This window comes from Pogona vitticeps, chromosome 5, assembly GCF_051106095.1.
Source record: "Pogona vitticeps strain Pit_001003342236 chromosome 5, PviZW2.1, whole genome shotgun sequence".
NCBI classification, from domain to species: domain Eukaryota; kingdom Metazoa; phylum Chordata; class Lepidosauria; order Squamata; family Agamidae; genus Pogona; species Pogona vitticeps.
The window spans coordinates 133174754-133191747 of NC_135787.1; positions in this window are offsets into that span (position 1 = coordinate 133174754).

The window sequence follows — 16994 nt, forward strand, 5'->3', positions numbered from 1 at the left end:
TAGTTTAATCTATTAGTTTTAGCTGCAGCTTTTATTTGTTTCCTTTTTTACTTCAGTCAGCTTTTCATACTGCATTATGCTTTTAATAATATTTGCTCCAAAATAAAAGGCTTCCTCAGACAGAATGGATCTCTCTATGATGGAAGGTCTTGTTCTGCTGAATCCAAAAGCAGGATACAAAGATTAAAACAAAATTCAATATGCAGTCTAATAATATTAATCATGTGATGTCAAGTCAATTCTGACTTATGGCAACCCTTTTTGTGGGTTTTCAGGTAGAGAACACTCAGAAGTGGTTTACTGTTCCCTTCTTCTGGGGGTGCTGTAGGACTGTGCAGGTTGCCTAAGGCTAAACATGTTGGCTCTACTCATAGGCAGCACAGTGATCAATGATCAAACTCTCATCATCTGGACCCATAGAAATAGAGATGGATAGGTTAGTGTGGTGTCTGTCCAGGTCATGAATATTTATGTGATATCTGCATAGACCAATGGAAGTGCTAGAGAGGCAGAGTCATGAGATATAAGAGACTCAGCAGGAGGAGGGGGGGTTCAGTTTAGGGAGTTGAAGAGTTAGTCAGGGAGATTGAGAGTTTGGGCGAGGGAGTGGTGGTTGAGAGTGGATGAAGGAGAATGTTTGTTTAAGGGTTGACAACATTGCTTGAACTATCATCATTTGTAACAATAAACAATTCCTATTTGGGTTTTTTTCAAAATGACCCACTGCCTGGACTTTTATTATTAATAATAAACAATGTTGATGTAATCAACTGGTGGCAGCTGAAAGACACGTAGCATGAGCTCTTAGTTTGGTGAAACAATCAGGGGCCACATGGAGATCGTGACAGTTGGGTTTGTAATGAAATGCATCATTTCCTAGATCACTTCACTCAGACCCAAATGTATGTAGAGGTCCATACATTTCAGAGAATGCCTTTTGGTTTCCAAAACCAAACCAAATCTATTCAGAAAAACAGCACCGATTTGGGGGGGGGGGGGAAGAGGCATCCTTTGAAAATTATCCAGAAACACACTTTAGAAATTCAGGATGACCCAGGAACCCGAATACAGTGGAAAATCCACACATTCTGTGCACATAATACAGTTTGAAATATACTTTGCAGATTCACAAAAACAACAAAAACATTTGGGAATTAAAGGGTGTAAAGGCATATTTTTGAAACATAACTGCCCAGAGTAGACCCATTCTAGATGGGCGGTATATAAATCTAATAAATAAATAAACAAACATGCAGGACAGCTATAAACAAATGTGAAAGGAACTTTTGAGTGCACAACAGACGACAAAATGCAAGATGGAGATGTGTCTGCTTTCCAATGATCACTTAAATTGGCCTGGAGGGTCATGCAATTGGGCTGGAGTATCATGCGATGTCTTCCTTCCATGCTTACTTATTGGTCACAGATAAAATGTCAGAACTTCATCCCTGAATACTCACAACTGAGCTATGTGCTCCTCCCTCTACCTATAAGCAATTCCCAAATGTAAGAGTAAGGTGTTTTAGATTGGGGATCATAGGGCCTAGTCCAACTCCAGCACCTCTCATTTTACAAACAAAGCACTAATGAGGAGATCACACGTTTGGGTTGATTTTGCATAGATTGCCTCTTGTACTTTCTCCCTCAGTCATTCTTTTCAACTCTCCCCCTTTCCCTCCCCCTCCCCCTCCCTCCCTCCCTCCCTCCCTCCTTTCCTGACACACAGGCACCTTCAGTCTTCACAATGAATGCATTCTGATAAATGTCTCCCTGTCTGTACCAAGAAGCTTGGGGGAAAAGAGATATTAATTTAATTCTTGTGCCCTCAGCCTCCCATCCCCAACAGGAGTCAATTAAATGGATGCAATGTATCAAAAAGTGTTTCCAAAGAATGCATTTGATCGCATTTTGGGGATCATTGCTTCTACATTTGCCAGATAAATTGGGACCCACATCTTGTTGCCCCTGTCCTCAGTAGGTCATCACAGTGACATATCCCTCAGCGAGGACAGCGACCTGACTTTCTTCCTTGAAGTAGTTATTACTAAAAGGGGGGGGGAGAGGGAGTGCTCTGGAGAGAGACGTTTGGTTTGACAGGGCCGCCTTTACGTTAACAGGGAGGAGAAGGTCTTTTTGCGAACGCTGGGAAGTTCTTGCTGTTATTTAACCTACATGAGGAACCACAAAATGCCTTAAAGCAAATAGGTCAGGCATAGCTGAGATGCCCACAAGCACTTTCAGCAGGCTGCTCTCTCATGCTACATCTGTGTGTCTGTTCCAATAATACAGCTTTTTAAAAATTTGGAATTAAGAAATCTGAGGGATGACCTAAGGCATACCAAGGTCTATGTGGTGTTTTTTTCAAAACCTCCTTTATATAAAGCAATAATAGCTTTGTCTTCTGCTTAGCTCTCAACACACTGACAAATAGCCGAAACAAATAGAGTTATTGCTTCATATAATCACCCTACGTTTCTTCTGTAAACAGATGTTAAAGCAGTGCTGCAAGGTTTCCAACTCCAAATTGGGCTTTCAAAGATGCGTCTCTGTAAGGGTGTCTCTCCCCGATACTCCCACAGACCACTCGACTTTTATCACTTTGGAATAAAAATGCAAATGATTTTATTAGCTTAAGCATGACACCAAATAGAAATTTATGCACATACATTTTTAAAGGACTCTTGAAAATAAAGGAGTTGTAGCCTATTAATTTCTCTCTTTTTTGACAGTTTTTAAAATCTGCAACCAAAAAGAAGAAGAACAAGAGGAGGAGGGGAGCAAGAAAAGAAACAGCATGAATACTGTCAATATATCACAACAGCCACATTAGCTTTTGTGATATACATCATAATATAAAGAGCACGATTAGAGCACAACCTGGGAACCATTAAATCATTCTAAATCACTGTTACATTCCATTAGTGTCAATGGTGAAACCACATAATAGGCTTTATTACAAACTTCACCTTGGTAGGCCATTGTCTCTAATAACCACTTCCCTGTGATGTGGTATCAGACCCAGAAATCCAGGGGGATAATAAAGGCTCCCTTATTTCTTTTTTATTGGGTGGGTAAAGTTAAATTTAGCTGAAAGTTTTTAAAAAATATATTTAAGGTTTATTCTTGAACATTTGGATGTATCTTAAAAGGAAGGTTGCACCTTTGACAAAAATAACAATAGAAAATTCAAGCAGATTTCAAAATTCAAGATATTTGTCCCCATCTCCCCCCCCCCCCCAATTAGAATGATATTTTCCACAGGCAGACTGATGCTAAACCCAGGATTCTTGGGTTCTGTTCAGCGGATTTGACAGTATGTTTGAATAATAGGAGAGAATGGCCTATGGCTGCCTGAGGAAGTCTCTGCAGTCACCTCTACTCCCATTCAGTAGCACCTCACTCCAAAAATAGTCCCCCCCCCCCCAAATTACCAGTAGTGACACAGAGACCCTGATGTCTTTCAATGGCTGAAAGCAGGTGACACAAAACACACTGGTGTTCATTTCCTTTCCTTCCAGGCAGGAAAAGATGTTCTGTCACATACATTGCGAGGCCCCTGTGCTGTTAAAGGATGTTCTTGAGTAAAAAGTGGTCATAATTGACATCAGATTCCACTAACAACACACTAGTGCCAGGAAACATGCCCACCACTGATTCATTTTGATAGTGATGGCAGCAGGAACCTTGCCCACAGCACAACCCCACATGTGTTTGGGGTGTGTGTGTGACCCATCCCTACTCTAAATTATTCATGATGTTCTTTGAAGCACAAAGAATCATTAGCATTGAAGGTGAAGGTCCTTAGTAAAGCATGGATATTACTGATGGACAGTACAAAACCTTTCCTGAACTATCCTAGCATATTGGTTGACTTTAGACCTGGACACACCGAAAACAGATCCATTAAAATTATTGGGCTGTGTGAGTCCTGACTAAATTGAATCCTTCTGATTTCACTAGTCTAAACATGACTAAGCCTGTATTCAACCCTATTTTGTATTTGGTAGGTAGCAGAATCTTTCATCTTTCCCACTGAAAGCCAGTGATTTGCTCGATGGCTATCCTGGCAATCAAGAACTGGGCAAGTGCCTTTCCCCCCACAAATTGTCTGGCTGACTCCACTAGACCTCTTCCAACCATGAAACCACGTGGCTGTGTTTCTTCCCACAGAGTTGCTGGAAAATTAGAAGACAGCAAGTGAAAACAAATAATCATTTGCCAAATATTAACTTAATTATAATAAACATGTGCTGTCAAGTCAGTTTTGACTTATAGCTACCCTTTTTAGGGTTTTCTATATGTAAGTAATCAGAAATGGTTTACCCTTCCCTTCTTCTGTGTGTGGCCTGAGATTGTGCAAGCTTGCCCAAAGCTACATAGGCTGGCTCTTCTCCAAGGAGGCACAGTGGAGAACCAAACTCCCGAAGTCTGACTCCACAGCCAGACACCTAGCTCACCAAACTATCCAGGAAGCTAAGCACTAACCCAAAAGCCAACTTCCCCCTGAAATGCTGTACCAGGACGATAGAACTTATCTCGTCTCCTCTTATTCCTGCAGCTCCTGAAGATGCTTAAAATCCAGTTTTGGAAGGTTTCCGAGAACTCCAGACAAGATTTTTGAAGAATTTATCAAAATTTACCGTTGTTGTTGTTGTTGTTGTTGTTGTTGTTGTTGTTGTTGTTGTTGTTGTTGTTGTTGTTGTTCTTCTTCTTCTTCTTCTTCTTCTTCTTCTTCTTCTTCTTCTTCTTCTTCTTCTTCTTCTTCTTCTTCTTCTTATTATTATTATTATTATTATTATTATTATTATTATTATTATTATTATTATTATTATTATTATTATTATTAGCCACATTTCTCCCAACAAGGGACCCAAAGTGAATCACAACATTAAAATTCACATAATTAAAAACCCAAAAATTTAAGTATTAAAAGATATCATCATAGGCATCCTTCAGTCTCAAGAGACTATGGTAACATGCTCTGTATGAAGGACTTCAATGCTGTATGCGAAGCTGGAGTGTCCTCTCCAGAGCATGAAGCCTGGGTAGAATAATATGGAGGATATGTTGTTACCCAAGCAGCAAATCCCCCCTCTCCACATCGCTGAAATAGTCCAATGGAAAGGCAAGAGCTAATACACCTGGTTCCAGCGATGTTGCAGGAGTTGCCAGAACGACACAAATTGGCTCTGGGACTCTGGCTCTGGATTTTGCCTTTTCCATCAATGGATATAGCCACAAGGCAGTGGAAGTTTGAAATCTGAGTTTTCCTTCTCCTAGATGGGCTGCCTTCCCAGGCTGATGAGCCCCACCTACCCGGGATTAAAAGACAAATTAAACAATATATGGATTAAAATAAAATTTAAAGATTAAAACATGAAAACCTGAAAAGATTAAAAATATTTGCTAAAATGGGGTTCAGGGATTCAGTTATAACTGTTAAAATCCTGCCTGAAGAGATGGGTCTTTAGCTTTTTTTTGAAAGGTTAAAAGGGAAGGGGCCATCCTGATCTCCCGAGGGAGAGCGTTCCATAGCCTGGGAGCTGCCACAGAGAAGGCCCTCTCCCGTGTCCCCACCAGCTGTGCTTCTGCTGGCAATGGGACCGAGAGGAGGGCCTCCTCTGCTGATCTTAATCACCAAAAAGGCACATATAGGGAGATATGGTCCTTCAGGTAGCCTAGACCCAAGCTTTATAGGGCTTTATAGGTAATTACCAGCACTTTGAATTGGGTCCGGAAATGGACTGATAGCCAGTGCAGGTCTTGTAACAGGTGCTTTTAATGCTCCCTGTAGCTGGCTCCAGTCAATAATCTGGCTACAGAGTTTTACATCAGCTGAAGTTTTCAAACCGTCTTCAAAGGCACCCCACATAGAGTGCTTTACAGTAATTCAAATGGCACGTTTCTATGGCATGTGTCACTGTAGCCAAATCTGACAGAGAAACCTTGCTGTTTGATCTGTTATATATTTTTTCTGTAGTACTGAAATAGTGCTGTCCCACTTTGAAAGAAATGAAATATATTAAAAATAATACTGGCGGCAGCAAGTGGCTGTGAGAGGCAAGCAGTGTGAGGGCAGGTGGGTGCTGCAAACATGTTGCATTTTAAGATTTATCCTTTACCCTCCTGCTTGCAGTCAAAGTAAGAGGGAAGCAGAAGAGAATTTGCTTGTGCCACAAGGCAAGCATGGCATATAGCTTTATATTTTTTAAAAAAACAGAAAAAATAGCCATGAGAGAGAAAGGTTGGGTGGGGGAAAGTGCTCCCTCCTTTGCAAATTTAGAAGCTGCCATGCTTGTCAATTTCTCTTTGCCTTCCCTCTCCCCAGCCTCACTGCTGGTTCTGTAGCTCCCTCTCCTTCTCCACACACCCCCATGCACGTGTGTCAGGCTGCAGGGAAACCTTGCGGTCCAGTCTGTTTTATTTTTTTCTAGCCATCATGCAGAGTTAGTGCTATCCCAGTTTGAAAGAAATGGAAACAAATATTAAAGATAACACCACACAGCAGCTGCAAGTGGCTGTGAGAGGCAGCCAGTGTGAGGATGGGTGGAGGCAGGACAACATCTCAAATACAATATTTTTAAAGCCTGTGTAGCCCCCTTGTCCAATATACAACACAGTTTACAAATGGATTAAAAGTATTCCCAAGAGGATGCACACACCGACCCAAAAGCCATGTGCCTGTACAATGACTTCAAAAAATTCAGATCCAGTTTCTGATAATTTTCATAATATAATCATGCCCTGAGTCTGCAGCCACTTGGCACATGCCTGGAATGCTTTAAGGCCATACTAACTTTAAGGCCTAGAAACCTTTGAGGAAACAAAATGTCCACTACAGCCTCAACCACTGGTTCATGTCATAGTGTTTCTATTCCCCAGTAATTTAATAAAAAAAGACTAAAAAAAAAGAACCTTCCATGCGTCTTGTCACTTCATGATAGAGGTGGAGGAATGACAATGATGTGAGAGCCTCCCAAAGGGAATCTTGCTCTCTTGCTTTTGCTGCTCTTTTTGTCTTTCCCCAAAGTTTTCTTCGCATTACAGATGCTGTGTCTGGAAACGACAGAAGGAGGGAGGAGAGAGAAAGTCGCAGAGGAGTTGGCGTCTGTCTTGAATGCTCTTCCTCTTAACATTGCCTGGGAGCTGTGCTTGAACTAGTCAAGCTGATGTGACTCCTGAGCCACACTTTGACCACCCCTGCAGCAGTATTTCATCCTGCTGCTTTATGACTCTGTCTTAGAAGACAGTGTTTAACCATGTATCTCATCCTATTAACCCAGCCATATAACCTTGAGCTATCCAAACCTCCGCATAACAACACAAAGCATCTTACCTAGAAGGTGTGTATTATCTATTTAGTAAGAGTTTTGCTAATATAAGGCACAATATGTCACATTACTGGTTCTCTTAGAGCATAAGTATGACAGTATGTGGCACAAGTAGCACCGATACAGTGTGCATGTCTTTGTCTAAGTAAAACTTTCTTGTACATGATATACACACATTGTTAATAATACAGCCAGCAAAGTCTCCGCCATGTTTATGGATAGAGAAGGGGGAGAAAGACAAACTCCATTCAATAGTGGAACTCCAGGGTCCTAATCTCTTACTCCAAAAATCAGGTTACTCCTGTCACTGGGAAGCAGGACTCATTGCAGCCTTGTTCCCGAGAAGGGTTTTTAACTTCTTTCCACCGAAATAAATGGTTTCTTTAAGGTTCCAGGGAAGCTGTGGTTTCCCCGAGTCTCTCCTATGGGATATTGGATCCATTTTGGGTTGGGCCTTTTCTTGAAAGCCTGAAATCCCATTTCGGCTGGCAGGTCTCGGGACGACAACTGAAATCTCAGTGAATTGCTACGCTTCCCTTATCTCCGTGCAGGGAGACAAATGTCAGAGTGAACAACACTGGAATGGGAGAAATTTGTTATTGATGTTGCATGAAGCAGCTTTAAAGTCTGGGCATCCATTTCCAGCTGTTACCAGCCGGCTCAGTAAAAAAGCACTTCTCAATATCTTGACATCGGTATAGCCTTCTGCAAGCCCCAGCAGCCTGGGAAACTTTCCACACGCTTTTGTAAGATTATATGGGATGTGAATCCCGCTAAGAATGGTGGCATGTACTGCAGCAGCTGAGCTGTCACCTCCCCAGCCATAAGATAATTCTTTCCATCCAGCTCTTGATTGCTGTCTTACCTAATTAGCCAGGTTTTCCCAGATTACTGAGTGGAGTGAATAGATACCAACGTGTCTCCCCCACTCAAGCTGCCTTACATTGGTTACCTGTTTGCTTCCATGCCAGCTTCAAGGTGATGACGTTAACATATAAGGCCCTACCAGTCTGGGACCTTGATACCTGGCAGAACCCTTCTTCTAATGGGATCTGTCCACTCTTCTCACATTTCCCAGGCTGGGCGATTGAGGACATTGACCTTGAAAGGGGCCTAGAAAGAGAAGACCAGGAATTGGGCCTTCTCAGTGATGGCACCGTGCCTTTGGAATCAACTCCCACCTGATATTTGCCAGGCCCCTTCACTGGCTATCTTTAAGAGGTTGCTGAAAACCTACTTATTCAAACAGGCTTTCCAGAATGTTCCATCAACAGAATGCTGAGTACTTACCAACTCCTATGCTAGTGATCGACCATCTTGACTGCTTTTATTAAATGTTTCTGTGTTGTATAATTAAGTTATACTATTTAGCATATGTCTATTCTTTTACACTATTTTTATAGTTTTTATATATTTTTGATGTTTATTATGTTATAATTTAATGTTGTTGATTATTGTGCTTATTTTTGTTGTAAACCACCCAGAGTGACCTTTGATGCCAGATGAGTGGTACATAAATCAAATGAATAAATAAATTCCCTGCATTCTTCGTCCATTTAGCTGGATTCCCCTTGTTCCTGTTTCTACAGTTACCTGAACCAGAAGCAGTCACACCTACTTCCAATCTTTGCTTGTCCTGCCTCTGTGATCCCATAAGAATCCACCCCCATGACTTTACAAGGCCCAATGCCTGGGAATCACATACTAGTCTTGAGTTTTGGACAGAAATATCAGGGAATGGGTTGGGGTTGACATAGCAATCCTAGATTTAATCCAAGAAGCATTTGTGACAACAAATACCAATTTTTGCCACCATGATTCCAAGCAGAAAGGACCACCAACTTTTTCTAGAATGTTTTACGTCATTGATTGCTGATTCCAAGTTACTAGTTTTTAGGGCAATTAAGGTCATGTGTAAAAGGGCGAAATGAGCTTGTCTGCTGTGATCCCAAGAACCTTTTAAAAAATAAATAAATAAATAAATTTCTTGTTTATATATTGCTTATGATCCTGGGGTCTTAGACACCTCACTGTATCCTTATTCCTCCACACGGTCCCCTGCTTTGTAGATGGACGTCTTTCACAGTTTTCCTTAGGCTTAATGCAAAATAAAAAATCTCTTCCAAAAGATCCAGGAAATAAAGGGAATTTAAATCTAGAATAGGAATGCTAAATGATCAACAGGGAAGCACACTATCTGAACAGAAGAAAATAAAGAGGTGAAAAGAGTATACTGAAGACCTATACAGATAAAATAAAAGGATGACAGACTCCTTTGAAGAGAATTCCTATGACAAAGAACCTGCTGTTCTGGAAAGTGAACTGAATGCTGCTCTGAAAGCACTAGGAAGAAATAAGTCACCACGGGTAGAAGGAATATCAATAAAACTATTTCAAGCCACAGAGACAGAATCTGTTAGAATCCTAACAAGGAATTGTCAATAAATATGGAAAACAAAACAATGATCCAAAGATTGGCAATGTTCAATAAACATTCAATCCCCAAGAAAGGAGATACCAAGCAGTATAGCCTTTGACTGAATGGATCATGAGAAACTATGAGTTGTCCTGAAAGAAATGGGTGTGGCTCAGCACTTGATTGTCCCGATGCATAACCTGTATTGCGGACAAGAAGCTACTATTAGGACAGAAAATGGAGATACAGAATGATTTCCTACAGGCAAAAGTGTAGCTTCCCCTTCTCTGTTCAATCTGTGCTCAGAACATATCATATGGAAAGCTAGACTAGAATCAGATGAGAGAGGAGTGAAAATTGGTGGGAGAAACATAAATAATTTAAGATATACAGATGACACCATCTTACTGGATAAAGGAAGCAATGATTTGTAACAATTAATGAAAGTGAAAGGAGAGAGTGCCAAAGCAGGACTGCAGCCGAACCTTAAGAAGACCAAAATCATGGCTACAGAACTACACAACTTTAATGTTGACAATGAAACTGATATACTGTAGTGAAATTGAAATAGTGAAATATTTTGTGTACCTTGGTTGTCATCAATCCTAATGGAGACTGCAGCCAAGATATCCAAATAAGACTCAGAAGGACAGCAGTGAAGGAATTAGTGTAAGGATCAAGTGTAAAGACGTGTCCTGAGGACCATGATCAAAACCCATCCACACTCTTGTATTCCTGATCACCATGTATGGGTGTGAAAGCTGGACAGTTAAGAAAGCTGACATGGGAAAAAATGATTCATTTGAAATATGGTGCTGGAGGTGAGCTTTGCATATGCCCTGGGCTGCCAAAAATACAAACAAGTGGGTTCTAGGGTGAATCAAGCCTGAACTATCTTGAGAGGCAAAAATGATAAAACTGAGGCTATCCTATTTTGGGTACATCATGAGAAGGCAAGATTCTTTGGAAAAGACAATGATGCTGGGAAAAGTGTAAAGCAGTAGGAAAGGAGGAAGGCCAAATATGAGATGGATTGACACTGTAAAGGAAGGCATAGATTTCAGTTTATAAGAGCTGAGCAAGGCAGTTGAGGACAGGGCATTTTGCATATCTCTCATTCATAAGGTCACCATGTGTTGGAGGTGACTTGACACTTAACAACAACAATATTTTTTTTTTTACTTCCTTACCACCCCTCTGGCTACAAGGCCAATCTGGGCAGTTTACAATAAAATTTTAAAAGGACACAAAATAAAAACTTCATCTAATTGTAACAATCAGTGGCGGATATAATGACAACAAACTTTTTTGTGTACAAGGGGCTGTGTTAATCCATATTTTTGTATAATATATAGCTGTGTCATCTGTCTCTGTTATCTATCCACCACAATTAGACAAACACATTATAATGCTGATGGATTCTTTGTTGTAGCAGCATAGCTAAACAGAAGAGTACTGTATACAGAAGCTGTTATTCTTTTAAATGCAGAAGGTGATAAACACTCCTTCAGAATTTTTTTTTTAGTTTACTTTGTTAATTCTTCCTGGAACTCAGAGCTGATGAATGGAATCATGCCAGAACTTAAGGAACTGATGAATAAGGAAAAGCAATGACAACCCAAAGGCCTTGGTGAGCATAAACCAAGCCATAGTTTGTCCCCTGGAGAAACACTGTGATGGGCTGAATGTGCTATTAGGAGGAAGATTAAGTGCCCCCGCTCCTCAGTTAGTTAATTATACACTCAAATGTTTCCACTATAAGACTTGGAGCCAGGTTTTATTTTATTTTATTTTATTTGCTTTGAATATCTGCACACCGACTGCTTAGGTTGCTTATTGGTTATTTCACACGACAACTTGAACCTGAATATTAAATCCTATTGGCAACAATTCTATGTTATGAGAAAGAAGATGGGGGAAAAGATTTGTGCATTTAGTTTTCATTAAAAGAGCCCTTGTAGTTGAAAAAAAAATATGTACCTGTCAGGTTTTCGACATCTCACTGGGGATGCAAGCAATGCTGTTGGGATTTGAGAACCTGGCTGACAAATTCACATTCCAGTAGTAAAGATAAATCAAGGGTGTTTCCCACTCCCACCGCTTTGCCTTTTTTGTGTATTTTTTAAACACCATTTTGACAGTCGTACCTACAATTGGAGACCTAAGTGGCACTTTGATGCTCTATTCCATTATTAAGTGGCAAATTCACTATAGAACAGATGATGGGCCTTTCCTTTGCCATGGGTGCTGTGAATTAAACAGCTTTCAATAGATCTAATAGACTCAGTGCAGGGTAGGAGGAAAGAAAGAGGTGGGGAATTCAATGGTCTAACAAATTCTGAAACTTTAAGATAGATTTTTTAAAAAAGATTTTGGAATATGCAAACCATGCAAAGTTTAAAACTGAACTTCAAGAGACGTTCTGAGTTTTTAAAATTATGAGAACACATACAATAATCAGAAAGCATAGAAAGCTCGTAATTAGTCATCTCAATCACAGCTTTTTGATAAACCACCTTGTTATGTATCAAACAGCTGGGCAACATTTTAAATGTGAAGATATACAGACCATTTTACATCAATAACCTGACATCATATTAATTGACTTGGTTTTGTACTACTGTTTCCTTGTGCCTACAGGTATGGTTTTCAACTGAAGTAACATTGACTTAAAGTACTTAAATTAATCCTTTTGCCAATAACACTACAGCTAATCAATAAGCCTGGAATTAAACAGTAGTTTTTAGCCATAAGGCAAGCAAGTCCCTGGTTTCCTTTTGTTACAATTCATTAATCATCTAACCACTCCCATTGAAGCAACCACCCTGTCTGAAGCCAAATGTCTGAGGTCAAATAACTATACTACAATAAATAGAACAACTGGATTCTAAATGAAGTTGCCCACATGACTTTCAAAATAGACTCAAACTTTAGAAGTACCCATGGTAACCGTTTATGTTATATTTTCTTTTAATAAAATGTAACCTCATATCTACATAAGTGGATTTTTTCCTATTAAGATAAAAAAAACAAAAATGTAATACTTGTTATACCCCAAAGGATAATTGGTCATCTATTATCTTTTATTTTTAAGATTATTAAAAGCTAAGAAATTACTTTTCAAACATTGATCTGGTGAGATTACACAGGAAAAAAGATATCAAGCAATGAAACTTCTATTAATGCACAAACTTCTACAATATTTGCTGCAATACTTATCTCTGGTTCTGACAATTATATCAAACTGATCAGTATCTCAAAAATAGGCTGTGGATTACAATTTCAAAATACTTAGTACTGCACATCATTTTCTCTTTAAAAAAAACTTTTTGGACTAGAAAGACAAAATTCAATTATGCTTTTATCCTCTTTAATTAGTAATCCAGCAGAGAAATCCAGAATCACAGGAATAATATATGGTAGTTTATAGCATGATGTGGTCCAGAAGAAGTAAAATCGAAATACCAGCTTGTAAAATATATTAGATAGTTTTTTTTTTTTTTTTTAAAGAAAGATGTTTTCATTATTGGCATTTTTCCATTCTCAAGTGAACAGAAATGTGTTTTTCTTTTTTCTTTTTTAAAATGTAGTGAAGCAAATTAAAATAAGGACTTTCTAAGTTACCATTGCTGGCCCTTTGCTGATTGTGGTAAATTATAAATTATGCAGTCAGTGTAGGCCAACAAAAGAAGACATCTTCAAATCTCAGTCAAAGGTAATTACTTAAGTCGGCTGAATGTTCCCCTTTCATAGAGTGTGATCTCTCTTTGACAGCTCGCACTGACAGATGACCTTCTCCACAACATCCTTATCCTTCGGATCATGAGCAGTGCGCCTCTCTGCTTGAATATCTCTATATATTTGTGACACTAAGCTTTCAAATACAGCTATTGACAAATCAGGACATCAGTCTAAGTGCTGGTCTTCCTATCACTCACAATAAAGTAGCCATCACTTGTGGTGTTGTAGAGCAAGCCCATCTCTGAAAAATGAGTTCTCACCGAGTGCTAATTTGACACAGCTCGCTTGCCTTCCCATAATTGCTCTGTCATTGTCAGTTGGCAGTTCGGGCTCATTCCTGGAAGCTGCGCCGTACAATTGGATACAATTACTCCCATTTACCACCACTATTATGCCACTGATGTTGCCCAGTCCGCATATTGACATGCCTCATTAAACCTGGATGCAGGCCATTAATGAACATTGTTAGCATTTCTCTTAAACTTTTTTGCCTCTAATAAACAGTCAGTGTTCCATGAAGGAGCACTGCCATCCTTGTGATATGATATTTATTATCTTCTGGGAGAAGGGGTGGGGGTGATTGGAGAAAGAGAGAGAGAGAGAGAGAGAGAGAGAAACTGTAAATGGAAGCCATACAGATGCTGTAAGAGAGATATACGGTTAGATCAGGTGAGAAAAGCACTGATCACTAGGACCTTTCTCCATCAGGGGCATCCTACTATTAACCAGATGACCTTTTCTATCCAAAAGGAGACAAGGAGGGTAAACACAATAACCTCACAGAAGCCCAGTTGCGGCAGGTTTCTCAAGGTTGCTGCAGGTCCTTGTCACTAAGCTTTAACTCCCTCCTTCCCCCAGGTGGTGCTATGTGACACTCCAAAGATTTGCTTAAATTTTATTTTTGATTTTTCTCAACAACAAAAAAGAGAGTACAGATATATGATTTTTTTGCCCTGGGTCCTCGATCCATTATGTCCAGCTAACTTCCCCATGCATCTTTTATTCGGAGATAATTATGTGTTGATCAGAGGAGTCAGTGGCTGTCACCCGCATGGCAGGCACACCTGCTGTGTGACATAGGTGGTAACGATGGCATGCTCTTGAGCTGTCATGACAGGGACAAGGACTTTATTGTGTATATGTCACCATTTCTCTTAGGGAAATTATCCTTTCCTGCACAGTGACAATAATGAACTGTATGATACTTTAATAAAGCCTGATGCTAGGGCCTTTACTTGACCATCATTAAAACCACACATCATTCATAAGTTGATAGGGGAGGGATTTGTAAAGCTTCTTCATGTATAAAAATGAATTTGCCACATTTCACTACAATATGTTGAGGTTTTGTGTCCTTTACATCACTTCCTTTTTGTATAATTAATCCAAGTATGGTAGAGCCAGTACAACATATTAGTTATCCCAAGCTGGTGAACATTTGGCCCCCTGCATATCATCCACCACTAGCCCCAGCCAGCATGTCTAACCCTAAGACATTATGGAGTTGTAATACAAAATATCTGGTGGTACAAATATTCACCATCCTTGGCTACAGGCCATTGCTATTGGACCAAGAAGATAGATCTTTCAGAGCACCAATTGTAATAAGATGAATAGTCAGAGAGATGACAATCTGCACATATTATTTACTACTGAAAATTGTAAACAAAGTGTGGGATAAGATAAAGAAATTTTACCCCAGGTTTCAATTATCTGCTGATGTTCTCCAGAATATCTTCCCTTCATGCTTGTATGTGCAAAACAGTCGGTTCCTGTCACAATATTTTCCCTTTATAATTATTATGGCAACAAATCAACAGCAGCAGCAGTAAACTGCAACTCTAGTAGGCCCATTCAATCAGTAGGGATTTGATGGGTGAACTCCTTCTTAAATTCTGTTGGTCTGATAAGTCTATACTAGCTGCAACTTACTACTGGATTTCAACCATAATTTTCATGGCACCTTAAAACTAAATTTATTTTATTTATTTTATTTATTATTCCATTTCTACCCCGCCCCTCTAGACCGAGTCTACTCGGGGCGGCTTACAAAGAAGAATAAAACATTATAAAATACAATCAAATAAAATCATCAAAGGATATGTAAATCAATCACATAATTATATCAGCAAACTAGAAGATCAAGATGGAAAAAAAAAGCTAAAGAAAAAAGAAAATCAGGTGTTGACTGGAGGGAAGGCCTGCCTGAAGAGCCAGGTCTTTAAATGACTCTTAAAAACACCCAGCGAGGGTGCCAGGGTGATTTCCGGCGGCATGGTGTTCCATAGTAGAGGGGCTACAGCCGAGAAGGCCCGGTTTCTTATTCTTTCCTTCCGGGCTTCTCTCGGCATTAGGCCCCTCAGCCATCTTTCCTGGCTAAAACGAGTGACTCAGGTAGATCTAGGTGGGAAAGGTGCTCTGCCATGTATCGAGGTCCTAAACCATTTAGGGTTTTATAAGTCATCATTAACACTTTGAAGTGGATGCGGAAATGAATGCGAAGCCAATGCAAGGTGGCCAAGATGGGAGAGATGTGCTGGTATTTTCTCGTCCCAGGGAGATGAGAAATGTTTCAATTCAACAACGACAAGAAACCAAGCTTCAGGGAGAAATTTTCAAAGGGAAATTCCAGCTGAGGTGGAAGTGAGGTGCAAGTTTGACACAGACTTGAATACAATAGAGACTCCGAATGACTGTCTCAGCACCAAAAGAAAGCATCTCTCTTTAACCTTGAAACCTCAAGCACCACCCCAACAATTCTGCTGAACATTCTCATTCTCCAGCTATGAGGTGATGACCTTGTTCCCTTGCAGCTGGTTGTTTTCCATGCTTCTGTTAGATCTTGATGATGCTTACTGGAGTCAAGGGGAGGCTTTAATCTTGCCCCTATCCTAGCCATCCTACTCAAGATGGACATTCCCCTGCTGCTGTTAGCTGCAGTCTCCAGAAAAGGAAAAGTATGCGGAGGATGGATAGGAGTAAAACCTACCTCCCATTGTTGTCTTACCCTCCCATGTTCCACTCCATTAATTTTCCCCCCCTTGACCCGGATCAAATACCCAAATGAGCTAGCTGGGAAGAAGGGAATCAGACAGCAGAGAAGTAAGAGATTAGTTTTACTGTTATTCTCCATTCTATTCTGTGTTCTGTTTACTGATAAAAGCAGATTTCTCAACCCTAGGGTTGCCAGGTCAACAGCATCCCTTTCCCAGAAATTTCAGAGCCAGGTTTTGAGATCTTGGGGTGTGCCCTTGTGAGGCTGTGGCAATCACAACATGGGGTGTGTGTGTGTGTGTGTGTGTGTGTGTGTGTGTGTGTGTGTGTGTGTGTGTGCGTGCGTGCGTGCGTGTGTGTGTGTGTGTGTGTGTGTGTATGTGTGTGAGAGAGAGAGAGAGAGAGAGAGAGGGAGAGAGAGAGAGAGAGAGGCAGATAATATGGAGACACAATTATGAATGTAAAGGCCAAAGAATTACTGCTACAAACTACCTGCCTTCCAAAGTCTGTTG